This window comes from Ptychodera flava, chromosome 17, assembly GCF_041260155.1.
Source record: "Ptychodera flava strain L36383 chromosome 17, AS_Pfla_20210202, whole genome shotgun sequence".
Classification (NCBI taxonomy): domain Eukaryota; kingdom Metazoa; phylum Hemichordata; class Enteropneusta; family Ptychoderidae; genus Ptychodera; species Ptychodera flava.
The window spans coordinates 25,970,303-25,985,699 of record NC_091944.1 but is presented as its reverse complement, the minus strand read 5'-3'; the positions used below and the strand labels follow the sequence as shown (position 1 = coordinate 25,985,699).

Here is a 15,397-nt window from a genome sequence, read left to right as displayed (position 1 = left end):
ACCTTATACTTCGTAATGGCACCTTCGGAATATTATTCATCGAACATTTATACTTAGTAATATATACAGCGCACAACAATGATCATTTGGATTGAAAGCCAAACAGGTGAACCAGTAACTGTTAATTTTTCCCTTGCATTGACACGACACAGTTTACGAAGATAAGACTGCTAGAGTGCGGACTATATAATTCATGGCATAACATAACATCGACGAATAATGTAATAAAATATCAAGAAGGTGACCAACCGAAGAAGACTAAATCAATACGTCCAGGTAACTACAATATCGATACGTTAAACAAAGCAATCGGGTTGAAGCAAAAAATTAATTTTGAAAAACATCTGCCGACAAACCATGTTTATCTAACTTTGGCTAAAGATATTAAAGTCTATTTCAATGCCACAGGTAGCTTCGCCAACGTCGTCGGCTTTTCAGATAAACCTGAGAACAACCCAGTTATAAAAAGTACTATGAGTCCGAAGAAAGTGGATTTCTTAACAGTCACTAAATATATAGTTCATTCAGATGTAGTCGATGTTACTGGAAATTATGTTTCATTTGGTTCGGGTGCCTCCGGAGGATACATACAGGGGAAAGTATCGAACTGTTTACAAATACTTCCCATCCGGGATACGAGAGAAATAAGTGAAAAGGTACTTACGATTTTAAAAACGGAGCAATTTCTATGCCATTGAGAAAAGGGGGAGATTACATGAATTCAATGCGTATCTGGATAACAGATCAGGATGGGAACATGATCGATTTCAATAACTGGCCAATTAGCTTTGTATTGAATTATTGTAGTCCCGAAGCGGGGCGGTGTAACCCTATCGGAAGATAAACCACCCACGACCAATCCTCCAGCAATATAGATCATCTCATATTTCTTTTGCTCAGGACTGGGCTGATAATAATCTGAGAATTGAACTTCTTTGCCTGACGTAGAGTTGCTTTGCACCGCTTCTGCTTCTTCCAGGATTTCTGCATCTGTATCTCTTAATTCTGCCGCAGCATGTGCGTCCTTTGCCTGATTTTCTCTTCCCAGTCAGCCTGTAGTAATCTTTTTTCTGACCAGACGTTGCGATCATGTTCAAATTTTTCTAATGCTTTATCATGTCGGATCTTTTCTTCAATAAGAGCGTCACCATTACCAGAAAGCTTTTGTCCGATAATATTTCCTCCTGTGAATGCCGTTGCATTTAATACAGCACCGAGAACTGTCATTCCTATAGCTGAAGCCATGGTTGTGTATATTACAAGGTATTATTTAATTTTCACTGTATATAGGTCCCTACGGAGTATGTCTGATCCAAGTGGCTTCGGTCTAGGTACAATTCGTATGCAAAATCTTGAGCTTGAAGATCTGAGTGATGTTAAAGTTAACAATAATACTAAGATGGCTGCTAATCATAATAAGGATTACGTCCTTCGTTATAAAGACCGCGAAAAATATTTCGTTTTAGCCAATGCCGCGGTGCAATCCCACGAGCATGCTGTAGAATTTTCCGAACTTAAAGACATTGATGAAACTGTAATTGACGCCACAAAGGCTTCGAATGATCCTACTCCTTTTGCTCTGACATGGGATGGGGATAGTCAGAAATTCATGCCTTATAATGTGCCGCGTAACATCTTAGATATATTGGATAGTGAAATTGCAGGAGGTGTTGCTGAACCACCAGGAACTCCGAATGTGATTTATTTTGATAGCAATGTAAACAAATATAAATTGTTAGATTTTCGTAGTTGGCTTACTCCTACAAATCCATACATTGCACTTCTTGGTATACCAATTCATCTTAAAATTAGTCCTCTTAATACAATAATGAAGGCAGATAATACACTAAGAAGGTGGATAAACGAGGGGGAGAATTATTGCTCGTATACAGCTAGCGGAGTTCCAGTTAGATTATTTTGGGACACAACTTTAAAGAAACTGGGTCTTAAAAGTGTCGGTGATGAGGCAGCTGAATTAACTTTACAGACAGTAAATCAACAGATGACTGATAATATGAAAATACTTCAACATGGTACAGTTCTCATTAGATGTGTAAAGTTAGCTACTGGAGATGAATTTGACGATTTGGTTGGATATTATGCTATGAAAACAGATAACAGAACAACTTGTGATATTATCATAAGTATTGATAAAGATCGGGGAGGGGAAATGAGTATTGAATGTTTTGTTGGTGGGAATAGAATAGAGAACGACTTAGGAACTACATTTGTACGTAGAGATAAAAGAGTGAACACTTTAGATATCAGTACCATTCATCTGAAACGTCTCATATTATTTGAAGTAATGGTCTTCCGTCACATTTTAAGTTCAGAGGAAATTACTAAAATTTTATCTATCAGGTGAACAAGTTCGCCCCGATAGGAACTCCGAGTTCAAAAAAACCTACCGGAAATTCAGACCTCAGTCATGCAGTAGGAAAAAATTCACATCAGCTAGACTCCGCGACTGACTGACAACGGGGGGTAAAAGTCCCTTTATATAGGCTAGTTTGATGGTGATGACTCACACGGAATTTCCCGTACATGTTTATACATGTTGTGTATTTAGGTCAGACAGAACAAGTTTCTACATGTCCCAGCTACTGTATTGCGCAAGTCCAGGACCTGACTCAGAAGGGAATTTCCCCGCTTAGTTCAGGACAATGCACTGCTGCGCGTGAGTTCATATATAGGTCAGGGTCATACTTTAGTTACATGGATGGTTAATTTTTCCTTCACTTCATGTAGATAAATGAATAAAATGGGTGTAAAAATTCTTATTTATCCCAGTTGCCCACGTTTACTTTACTACTTACATATTGGGATTAACCACTGAAAATAGGATTGTAGGAGGGTTTAATGATGTCCTGTTTTACAGTTTTAACTCGTGTTATCTATAAAGAAAGTCGGTCACTGGCTATTCATGGTTAGCATTATGTTTGGATTGTATGGAAGACCGGTCACGACATGCGACGTGCGAGTTTTTAAAACTGCGATCTGCGGTTAGGGCCCGGTGGTGGCAGTCCCCGGGTTGGTTGGTACCCATGCTTGTTACCAAATTCACGGAAAAGGGGTTAGTTAGCGTTAGGGTTAGGGTTAGGTGGCTGATCACAGTTTAAAGACGCAGGTCGTATGTCGCAGGTCGTGATCGGTCTTCCCTACATGTCGGAGTCCTAACGTGGCCGCTATTTCTCCCAGGGTGTATCCATTGTAGAAGTATGCAGAAATAAGCTCGTCTCTACCTCTGTAATCCATCGTTAGGAGGAGAACGAAATGACATGTATGCAAACGCCATATTAGTTTTGCAACTCGCATGTCGCAGTTTAAGAACTCGCATGTCGCAGTTTAAGAACTCCCAGGTCGCAGTTAAAAAAAACTTGCATGTCGCATGTCGTGACCGGTCTTCCATAGGATTGCACTTCTGTCAATATCAGTATTATTTTAACTGCTTTACTTTGCATATGTTATTTGTGTAGACAAATGTAGTCCGAAGTAAACCAGTAAGAATATTTTTATTTTTCCAACTGAACAAAAGTTGGAACAAAAGTTGGATCAATTCGATTTTTTGACGAAAAGTAAAATGAAATTAGACGAAAAGATGGCAACATCCGATGATCAATCACTGGAGAATTGGAACAAAACTGGAAATGTTAGAAAATGAACGACAGTAACTCAAAATTCTAATGTTTGCAATGACACTGACGCAGTTATGATACAGGGGGGGACAACTGATGAATTAAACAGACAGCTAGATGGTTATACCACAGTGAAATGAGGATAAATACCAGAGATATCTAAAAATCAGAAGGTTTGTCAATAACATAAGGAAAGAAGCGAGGTAAGACAGACGAAGAATATCTAAAATAATTTGATATTATAAATATATAAATGTCTATCACGTAGCATATTATTTTCCATGCATTAACACGGACTGTCAACATTTCGTCATAAAATTATCTCTCCAGATGAAAATGAGTGAACTGGTGTGTACATGAATTGAGTTTTGCCAGACTTGGTGAACGATTTACCAAAGCGAAAGCAAAGGTTCATTAATTGATCGACGTTTATTTTACCCTTTGAGCGCTGTAATTTTCTCCCACCAAATTTTAGTGCAAAATTTTACCAATTGAATGAATTTTCTGTAATTTTTTAATAATTTTGGACCAAATCGACATTACATTTCATTGGCTACAGGTTTTTCCCAAAATGTTTGCAAAAATTGGAGAAAAATCATTGACAGGGGTTTATTATATAAAGGGGACAAAAATAGACTTTGGCGCTCAAAGGATTAAAGTTCACGCAAGACGCCTTCAATCTAATACTGAGGAAAACACCATAAAACGTTACGTGTTGTTGTCGCATGTCGCAGTTGAGAAGTCGCAGGTCGCAGTTGACAAACACGCAGGACGCAGTTTGACAAACACGCAGGACGCTGTTGTTTCCGTGTAGCATGCAAAGTCTATGGTAGAAATGTGACTGCGGTAAAAAGGAACAAACAAAAAATGAAATAGCTGAAAACGGCAATGATTGCCGTTTTCAGCTATTTCATTTTTTTTTTGTACCGTAACATTTCTACAGTGCGTAATATACGCTAAATATCTGCGTATTTGTTATCGTATTTATTGTCCGAGTAGAACAAAATGTAATTTTCGTTCCCTTTTTTCCACTGTGTCTGTAAAGCCTCTGATGAAGGTCGTCCGAGTACGTCCGAAACGTTAGGAAGAATAAACATCTATTGTATAGTAGCAGATGGGTCTTGTCAACTATTTTTCACACCTCATGCATCCATTATCTACAAGTACCCACTGCAAACTTCACATATGGACTGTAGTTGGACTGACCCACTTGATATTCACCACTATAATACATTCATGTTAACTACAAGCTGTGGCTTCCAGGTTCTGCTGTGATCGTAAAAAGATTAAGAACTTACTGAATAAAATGAACCAATTTTCAAACTTTTAAAACTGATTTTGAGCATTGTATTAAAAACAATTGGGCTTCGGCCGTCCCTGTATTCTGTTTGAGTGTCGTCGGGCCACGGGCCGCGCCGTCTACTGTCTCAGCCACACGGTTAAAGTGAAGTGCTGTGACGGGGAGACTGCCGTTGTTTGTAACGTCTTGTCGCGACCGTCGCGTTTTATTGCTCTTGCCCGTCATATATCCAGGGATACTGTGCTGTACTGTGTAGATTGAGCGATGCTCCACCCTTTACTGTTACTGGCGTGGATTTTACTGGTGCAGTGTATGTCTCAGTAGGAAAGTCTGAGCAAAAAGCGTACATTTGTTTATTCACTTGTGCCGTTACTCGAGCCATACATTTAGAATTGGTCACAAAAATCAGTAGCGAGACATTTTTACGAGCCTTAAGGAGGTTCGCCGCCAGACGCTCCCTGCCGCAAAATTATGTCGGATAACGGATCCAAATATTTATCAGCCGCGGCGGAAATAGAAAACATGATGAAATCAGTACCAGTACGGAACTATATTGCAAACTGTCGCGTGGAATGGACTTTCATTCCAAAACGTGCTCCGTGGTTTGGTGGCTTTTGGGAGCGACTTATCGGCTTGACTAAAACTGCCCTCAGGCTCAAAAAAGTTCTCGGTCGATCGTTCGTATCAATCGATGAGTTACAAACAGTTCTTGCTGAAATTGAAGCCACGTTGAACGATCGTCCACGCCATTTTTGTATTAGGAACAAGTCAATGATCGAACGAACGAACACATGACGATCGAAACATAAATATTCTGGCTTCATTGCTAGAAGAACAGGAGATCAACAATATCGACGTGACATAAAACAATAAAGATATACATATATCTTAGGCGACTGAGGAAGAGACCGCTCTGGTTTCGAAACGTGGGGATAAAAAGGGAGTCAAGGTTGTCAAAGACACATCTGACTACGCCCACGTCTCGCCATGGCTTATTTTAAAATTAACGATTCGTTTGTTAATTTTCACACTAACAGCCAAAACATTTCAGACGCTAAACACACCAAAGCACATACAAGATGAGATGAGTGATGTGTGAAGCCACTTTCCCTTTATTACACTTGCGATAACAGAGTCCGCCTGAACTTCGATAAAAATGCCTCTGGACTGCCAAACAGGATGTTGTAATTGCCGTTAGCAATGCCTTTTTGAGTCCATGAGTCGCTGTCTGTAACGCACACAGCCTTGATACCTCGGCTCTCAAGATTATGAACCTGTTATTTCATCAGTGCGATCAATGGAGATACTACAAGCACGATAGATTTTGTGTTTGCCGTATCTATCATGCCCGCTGTAAACTTGATCGAGTCCAGAACAAAAGGGGCGACTTCGTAAGTCATTGACTTCCCACTTCCTGTCGGTACACTGACAAAAACATCTCTCCCATCAACATAGCCGTTTATAACTCTTCTTTGAAACTCTTTCAAATGTCAGAGTAGTCTCGGCGCTGCTCTGAAGTCGCCATATTGGCTTTAATTGACAGTTTAAGCCCACCCCTATCCTTTCACTCGTTGTGACGTCACCGTCGCCTTTTTCATACGGTTCTGCGAGGGCGCATTCAAGGTATAACAGTCGACCTCGCGCCTTCGGCGCTCGATCGCCTACGTTGAATTGCTACCGCACTTAATAAAGTGACTCCGGTCAAAAGAAGGCACGAGGACTGTCGACAGTCTACGGATTTCATCACATTTATATATCGGAATTATATGCAAATGAGCTATTTTTCAACTTGACACTGCCAAATGCTTCTAAGTGTCATGAGATATATATCAGATCAATATTTGTTGCAAATATCATCAAGTTTCGTGCAGGAATTTTAGAGTTATCTCACTAATAACAAAAGTTCATTAAATATGCAAATAAGAAGATAATTGACATGACACTCACAGTATCATCATAATGTTCTGAGACTGTCATCTGTGAAAAGTTTCATGAAATTTCGTGCAGTATTTCTTGATATATGTCTACAATGTCATTGCCGTCTCCATAGGGAAACCATTTTACGGAAAAAAACAATATTGCATAACTTCATTAATATGAAAGCCACACTAACCAAAATCTAATCAATTCTTGCAAGTAGCATATGGTACCTGTGTACCAAATCTGACTTGAATCCGTTCAGACGTTTTTGAGATATCGTGTAAACAGATAGACAGACAGACACACACCCACACACTAATATTCACACAGACAGACAGACAATCATCGCTATGACATTAGCCCACGTGTTTACACTCGTGAGCTAAAAATCATAAAAGAAGACTTAAAAACTGCCTTAGGAAGACTCCATGAATTCCACAATATTCTTGATGACCTACTATGAGAGAACGTGATCAATATGTGTCAGCCTGTTTAGCTATGGCTGGTATTATTTATAACATCGTGACATCCGCCGGCGTGCCACTCGTGTGATGTCATTAAATAGCCTGGTACTGAGAATAACAATGCAGTCTACAATGTACATGCAGAGCTTACTAGGTGAATACTGTGTAACAGAACTTTTGGGAGTTGAAAAATAATTGAAATCAGTTCACCTTGATAACAAAAACAATGAAGGAAAACATCAAAAGTAATAGCTACCTGTCCTTAAGCATATGAAATCAAATTCAAAAGTTTGAAGGAAAAGCTATAAAGTAAACGTGCCAAGTCAGTAAAAATATGTGAAATAGTTCAATGTTGCAAGAGAAACCAACTGACAGAAATTATTGTCCTTATCTGTGTTTGACATAGGTAGAACATTTTCGCATCGGAAACGTTTTACTTATACTGAACATGGTACCAATTGCTTTGGTGCTATGTATGCTGTCAATCATACAAGGGTACATAGGTAGATAGTGTTTGAGCTTGGGTCTCCTTAATGTGACTGTTGAACGGCAATAATCGACTTTTTGAAATCCCACAAGAGCATATTAAAGGTTGTAGGTCACTACAGAGGCGTACTTGAAGTGTTTATGGCTAACTGCGGACCTGGTTGTCGTTGTTGATAAATTTAAATATCAGCCCAAGGTCATCAAAGGATGGCAGAGCTGAGTTCCGTGCCTAAGCGTAATCCCATGGCTGAAGTGCAAATTGCCATATACCAGGCGAAACCTACATCATGAGAATTGAAGCAGCTGTATATCAATTAGTATGACTGAGAAAATAAAGACTCATGGGCAAATTTATCAAATTAGATGTTAACCGCGATATTGACTGTGTTAATGATAACCAGAAGACATACTCTGATGAAGCTATGATAAATAATACTGTGCAGACAAAAAAGGCAATAAATTACGACTTACCACCGTTTAAAGATACACACAAATTAACCCTATCCCAAAAACGATAATCTGAACATCGAATAGGCGTGGATCGCGTTGCTGTACAACCAGCTGACCCATGTTAAAAAACAACCTTGACATCGTCCGACAAAGGTTAACCAGTAAACATGGGCAGATTAAATGAGGATGTTTACCCGTGTAGATAGGCAATCTTGGCGAGCATTGTTCCGTCCTACAGTTTACCATATGATTTATTAACGCTGTCAACAGAAGCATCTTGTTTTCCCATTACGTGGCATCACAAGCTGATGAATCCATGATTTTTGTTTTACATTTGGGTGTTAGGAAAGTTTATGACAAATTGACAGCAGTTTTATAAGAGAATTCCACTTCATCTTTGGTAGATTTGTCATCACTTTGGCATGTATATCATGCGATGCTTAAAGGGTAGGTAGCACTTGTAAATCATTAATTAATAGTCTGTGTCACACCAGTTACAGACTGAGTATACGGTGTTTTTTTTTCTGAAACTCTGATATTTGAAAAAAGGTCAGAGGTACATCTGAATATTGACAACCTGTGCATATACGCTGACACAGAAACAATTTTTTAAAATTTGTTTTGTTTTGTGATTTGTTTTGGAAGTTAATTTGCTTTTCAAAATATGAAGGAGTTACATAGATCTCTTGCATCTGATGAGTTATCCAATGCTGATCATTGGCTGCACTGAAACCAGGCAATGTGCCACAATCAAGCGAGATTAAGAGGCCAGAGACATATATTTATAGGCATATAACATTGTAGCTGCAATTTCGTCTGTTATGTGCGTGGTTTCTACGTGTAAGAAAATGTCATCAAGGTAGCCCTACATATATTTCCTGTATATATGTGTGGCTTGAAAAGGGTACGCAAAGTTAACAGTGTGCTTTTTGAATACGGTGACAATTTAGTACATTGTTCAATAAGTTAACAAGACAAGTACAGAAGATCGCAGTTATTTGTTGGCTGCAAGTCCGCTCTGCTCCTACGCGGCCCATTGACGTGTGTAGATACACGCCATATCTATTGGCCTTGAAGGCGCAAAGCGAACTTGCAGTAAACAGGTAACTCTGCACAAGACGCAAATTCACGTTATCGCGATCGAAAAATGACTTGAAGCTCTTTAAGATGGCTTTATTGACTCCGATGTGACTCCATTTCAACGCATTATTTCTTCAATAACACTGACGTCTACTTCGCCCTTAGCTCCAGCATCGTCGGTATTTTTACCATGGACCTCATTCCCCGGGCATACAACAGAAGTTGATTGTAACCTTGCCAGTAGTATGAGACTGCCGAAACAAACTAGGGCATGTTCGACAGCTCAAAAAATTTTGCTTCGCTTAAACAATTGTGAAATCATAAGATTCAGAACATACTAGTATATGATCATTACGCAACTTATCTTATTATCTATAATTACCAGTTTCTTATTTGATAAGGTGAAATTGTACAGTGGTTACTATTACGTTTATTTCTGTTTTATTTTGTGCCGTCATTTCATCGACGATCCTTGTCTTTGAATCGATCGATCATCACTCATGCAGCAACCAAAATGAGTCGGATTAAAACAAGACACAGTATGTAAAATAACGTTTAAACGAAATATGTAGGTGTACCCATGCTGCACTATATTTAACCTTGTCGGCTCGTTATCCTTAAATGTTTTATCTGTCCGTTGGATATATTCTCAATGAATGCGTTATGTTTGAATAAATTAGTGCAAGAAATTTGACGACCGCTGCAGTGTTCGAAGAGCAAAGTTATGATCAGAATAGATTATTTTGTCAATGCCGCGACTCACTTTTGCATCCAAACTGTTTAGAAATAATCTGCATTTATATATCCTTGTATTCAATGGAACTAGTTAAGGTATTATTTACTGATTAAATGTTCCACTTACCTGTGTAGATCCTATGTTGTATGTCTGTTTTGTGTCAAATAATACAGAGAGAGACACACAGACAACTAGCGTATTGTAGCAACTAGCATGGCATTATTCGTACATACCAAAGTCCAAGGATGTGGTGTACCTACTTACTCTAATGCTACTGTCAGGTGTTCGATCAAGGCCAATGTCTTGGGTCAAGTTATATCCACCTGCATGGTTCGCGCAAGTGCAGTAGCCATAATCAAGATAGACATCGATCTTGACCACTGATATTGTGCGTCACTGTTGGTAACCTGACTGATTTAGTATGATGTTGCCACGGGGTCCTGTTCTTAAAAAACTGCATTGTATATAAAACAACATCTTAAAGACAAAATTAAGTGTTGCCTATCAATAAGTTACTAAAAATTTTGATAAGAAACATAATAAAGGATTGGGCAGAAATGAAAGAGGGTTTAGGAGAAATATGTGGCTATGTAAAACATTGGGTAAAAGAGGCTCTCTGTATTGTTTCATAACCGATATACGCTATTAACTTCATGAAACTAAGCATTTTGGAGAAGAAAATATCTATTTTAAACTTTTCACTAATACCTAGGTATACTTTCTATGTCCTTGAAAATTACAGTTGGAAAAACACGAATGATAATTCGCATCTCTCTACATATTTCTTAATATGATTCAAAGTTTTGTTTTGTTGTATTGATACTTTACATTGTTTGTTTTTAATTACACCTTCTATGAGTACTCTTGTGGTCAAAATGTGCGCATTACCTAGGGTAGTCAGGGTACCCTACGTTTTCAATTCTAAAGTCACTTTAATTTCAACTTTGTACCGATTACATCAGTAATGTTGACAACTTTACTAAAAGAAGAGGTATAATCACAGCATTTTTATAGATTTCACAATGTGACCGGTCAAAAAAGATAAAATATGTGATCGGAGTGCTTTTGTGATTTTCGAGAAAACGAAATTTTTGGCTAGTGTGAGATTTTCCGAAATTAATCCAGGTGTAAATGGCTTTACCCACCCATGCTAAATTGCATAATCACTCTGCATAACTTATTGAGGGCAGTATAGACATCGAATGTAATAAAGCAACTGACAACAAACTTTGAGTAATGTGTAAAACTAGGTCTGATAAATATGGAGGGCATAATAAACATGATTAACATGGGTGTTTTGTGTAATTAGCTAGAATGATATTGGAAAGACGAAACCTGAAATTTGTGTAGCTGGAAAACCATGTTAATGTCAATTAATTAAGGTTAAATCTATAGGTGGCACATTTAGGAAAGTGAAATACAATAATCACACCCATATCCATCAATAATCCAACAACAATAAGTCAAAATTCGTTATTACAAGGTCAATTGTGACGAAAAGAGACACGGTACAGCACAGAACAGACGACAAAGTACCGGTACACACAACAAAAGTCACATCCGTGCAGGAAAAATATGTGGAACCTGGCAAAAGCCGTGCAGTGATGTCAGGTGTTTCGAAACTAATACAACAATTTTCGTACAACCGGGGAAAAGGTTCGTCCATGCTAAACCTTGCTTTTTAGACACAAAAATAAGTACTTTTACTATTTTTTTGAAAGGGCACACATTCAAGTAGATTTACAAAGGAAAATCGATGTGTACATGTATATAATGTAGAATAGTATCATTAACCACAATCATATTGACCGTTTGCCATGCCAAGTGCAATGTGTTATTACAAGAGTTGCCTAGATTTTGAAAATATACCATATAGGTTGGCACCACACAGGGATCCTTTCCTTCGTTAATACTTAAAGAAGTCTTAGAGTGGAATGTTCTGTGAAATTATTGAAATGAATTGATTACTTTGAGCATGTAGTATACAAACCTGCAAATCGCGACATTTGAGATATCCTGTAAAATTAGAAAATAAAACGAAATTGATGATAGTAGAGTCATGTAGTTTGGTCACCGGCCCAATTTCTACCGCTAGCTGCGCTGCTCACGTAAATAGGACCAGGTACATTGGCCGCCATTTTAGTGAGAACTTTGACTCCATACTAATCTGCACAGTCACCCGACAAAATCATGTGATCAGCAAATATGTATACTGACAAGCCTGGAAATAAGACGATGAAACATCGAACGTTGAAGTTATTTGCACGGCTTCACTTTTAAGTCTCTGACATTGTTCTTCTATCGGGCATTGTTTGGTGAAATGACGGTCATCGTTCTTTGTTTAGTCTCAGACGTGAGAAATGATCCCTCCTTTCGCATGTATGGCAGTAAGTCAAAAATGAGTGATTTTCCGTTTTCTATTAAATTTCGACAAAACACGCTTGGTTCGACACACCATAGCAGTAGAAATTACCTCCTCTGGCAAACGAAATCTAAGTTCGAAGGTAGATACATGTCGAAAATAAATTTAATGTAATCACAGCGCACGCTACTATTGACCAATGACAGCCATGCTCACATTAGCCCATACCTGACCCCATTTTCGTGAGCAACGCAGCCAGCGGTAGAAATGGGACAGGAGGCCAGACTAGAATAATGTGCGGTTACTGATGTTCGTGCTCACTTGAATAAAACCTTGGCTAAAACCAGGTAATATTTTACAAAAACTAATTATTAATTATAAACGAAAAGGGAACATCAAAAGATTTGTTAATTTGATGTTACAGCATATAAGGTACAGCAGGTCGATGCAGGCAGTCACATGCAATGCTAAAATGTTGAATGTTAAAGTAAAACGTGCCTTCGGGATGGCGCTTTACCAAACAAACCAAGCAACACTTTATTGAATACGTGTCGGTAATTTTGTTTAATAGTTCTTGATTTTCCGTACTTTTTGTTGGTTGAATGAATATGTTTTAGCACATCACCTTAACGTAGAAGATTAGTTTAGCAGAAAATATATACATGACGAGTGCACACATCCTTACAAGCTTAAAGCTCTAATAGCCTTGGTTTGTACATCATCCGGAATTATTTGCAGATGTGAGTTTAAGTCCTACAAAAAAGCCTACGCACCGCAAAGAGGCAGTCATATCAAAACAAGTAACTAAACACTGTTCAAACATATTAAAAGGCGTCTGATACAACTCAATAGACATCAAATCAGGTCCAATAATCGTTATCATTCAAGGTAAACTATGAAATTTACCAGGTCCAAGGAACATATAGATGATGACAAAGGCAATGGGGTCATCTTGAACCACGAAATAGTGGTGGTACCAGGTGTCCGGAATGGGTAAGCGTACCCTGCTAGCTAGCCGCACCCGTCAAGATTGACCCAAAGCGACAAATCCATTGTCATTTGGTGAATTCACCAAATTACTTTTGTGCGTCAAAATTTGGTATGCTGTCACTCATCATTTGAGAAATAGACAGGTCATATTTTGATACAACATCTCCGTATCTACCGTAGAACTTCTTAAATGATTTCACTAATCTACTTTCTGAGAATCCTTGTCTCACTAACTTTTGAGCTAATAGGCTGTGTCTAACTCGAAAGTCTTGATATGAATGGCATGCTCTACTGTATCTGAGAAGTGTGAAATATACACACCATAAGCAGGAGATGATGGTATATTGCTCGACAAAAAGAGAAAGTTGATGAGGATTCTTTACATGTGTTGTCTTCCTTAGTAGAGAGGCTTTCGGCGGAGTCGTCATTAGGTACACTCTGCTAAAATGATCATCATCTATATCTAGCAAAGACAATACAAAATAGAAAATTATTATTATTATTTATTTTATTATTATATCTTTATTTCGGACTTGAGCGTCCATATAATAGTCAAATAAGGCTATAGTATGAAAATTCAGTTACAAATTAAATTATGGTTGAAAAGATAGAAAAATTGATTATATCTACATACATAATCCAATGGGTTTCTTTTTAAACAGACATTTAAACATAGAGTAACTTATTCCAGTGCTTTACCATCTCTGAGTTGAAATACAATGATTTACATACATTTCGTACAATTGCATTGCTACTTTTCAAAAGTCTTTGTCTCAGGCTGTTTATCTGATTTCTCAGAAGAGCATCAAAGTTGCTTATTCTGTTAGATACAAACATTAGACTCGCGCTGCTCCGTTTCTCATAACCCAATAACAGTCGTGCTGCATTATTGTAAGCAACTTTCAATTTTCTCAAGACATTTGCATAATAGCTATTCCATATTGGTCCCCCATACAACTGATAACAATACGCTTTAAATAGAATGCATTTAACATGAAAATACACATGTGGAATTTTCTCATTAGCATATTCGCTACTACGTAAAAATATCTCGTCTGCCGCTCAATGTCATCATCATCTCTGAAATGGTCATTTAACACGAACCCTAGATGTTTTTTCTTAACAACAAGGTTAATTTAACCCCGTTCAGATACACACATGGAATGCGCCGAATCTTACTGTGATTCGCAAACACGCACATACAGTTAGTCTTTTTACTGTTGAAAATGATGTCGTGAATATCACTATAATGAGTACAGAGATCTATTACCTTTTGTGTACCTTTGACAGAAGGACTTATCAAGCAGATATCATCCGCGTACATTAAGTGATTAACAAAAAATGCCACCAATATTACAGCCAGTATTCAAGTTTGATAAGAGAACACTCAAATTATCAATATAGATAATAAAGAGCTTTGGTGATAAAATACCACCTTGCTTTAAACCGTTAGTGACAGTAAAACCCTCAGATACACATGTACCCCGACGAATAATAATAATTTGAGTTCAATACCATTTGACAAGAAATCTGACAAGGTAAATGGGAATTTTACGTTGAATTTCTTGAAAAGCGTCCAATGGTTTACACTGTCAAAAGCCTTAGAGGCGTCCATAAATGTAATAAATACATTACTACCATGTTGTCTATAATAATTGATAATTTCCTTCAAAATAAAGACGCACATATCAGTGGAATGTCCTGACTTAAAACCAAATTGGTTATCAGTCGTTCCCAGATAAGAATCAATGTGATGCAATAAAACAAATTCAATTATTTAGAAGCAATAGTGGAAAGTGCAACAGGACGATAATGGTTTTTATCTGTAATATCACTATTTTTGTCTTTGATAATTGGAACAAGGATAGTGTTAGAAAGTCGTCTAGGGCAAACTACATGGACAAGCATAGCTGTTAAGCACATACTTAGCAAAACAGAAACTTTCTGACTGGCAAATATAAAGTGCTCAGCGGC

At 37.9% G+C, this 15,397-nt stretch overlaps 1 protein-coding gene across 2 annotated transcripts in view; it reads right to left on the bottom strand.

Annotated features, from left to right (window-relative positions):
• The window catches only part of LOC139115886 (alpha-2,8-sialyltransferase 8E-like), a 41,435-nt gene extending 31,155 nt beyond the window's left edge, over positions 1-10,280 (bottom strand). Inside the window, exon 1 of one of the 2 annotated variants that reach the window (XM_070678293.1) lies at positions 10,198-10,280. The gene's annotated coding sequence lies outside the window, so the exon portion shown is untranslated. Of the gene's footprint in view, positions 1-8,276; positions 8,395-10,197 lie in introns of those variants that run through there. The other variant, XM_070678292.1, reaches the window with a different exon arrangement.
• Positions 10,281-15,397: the final 5,117 nt, after the last annotated feature.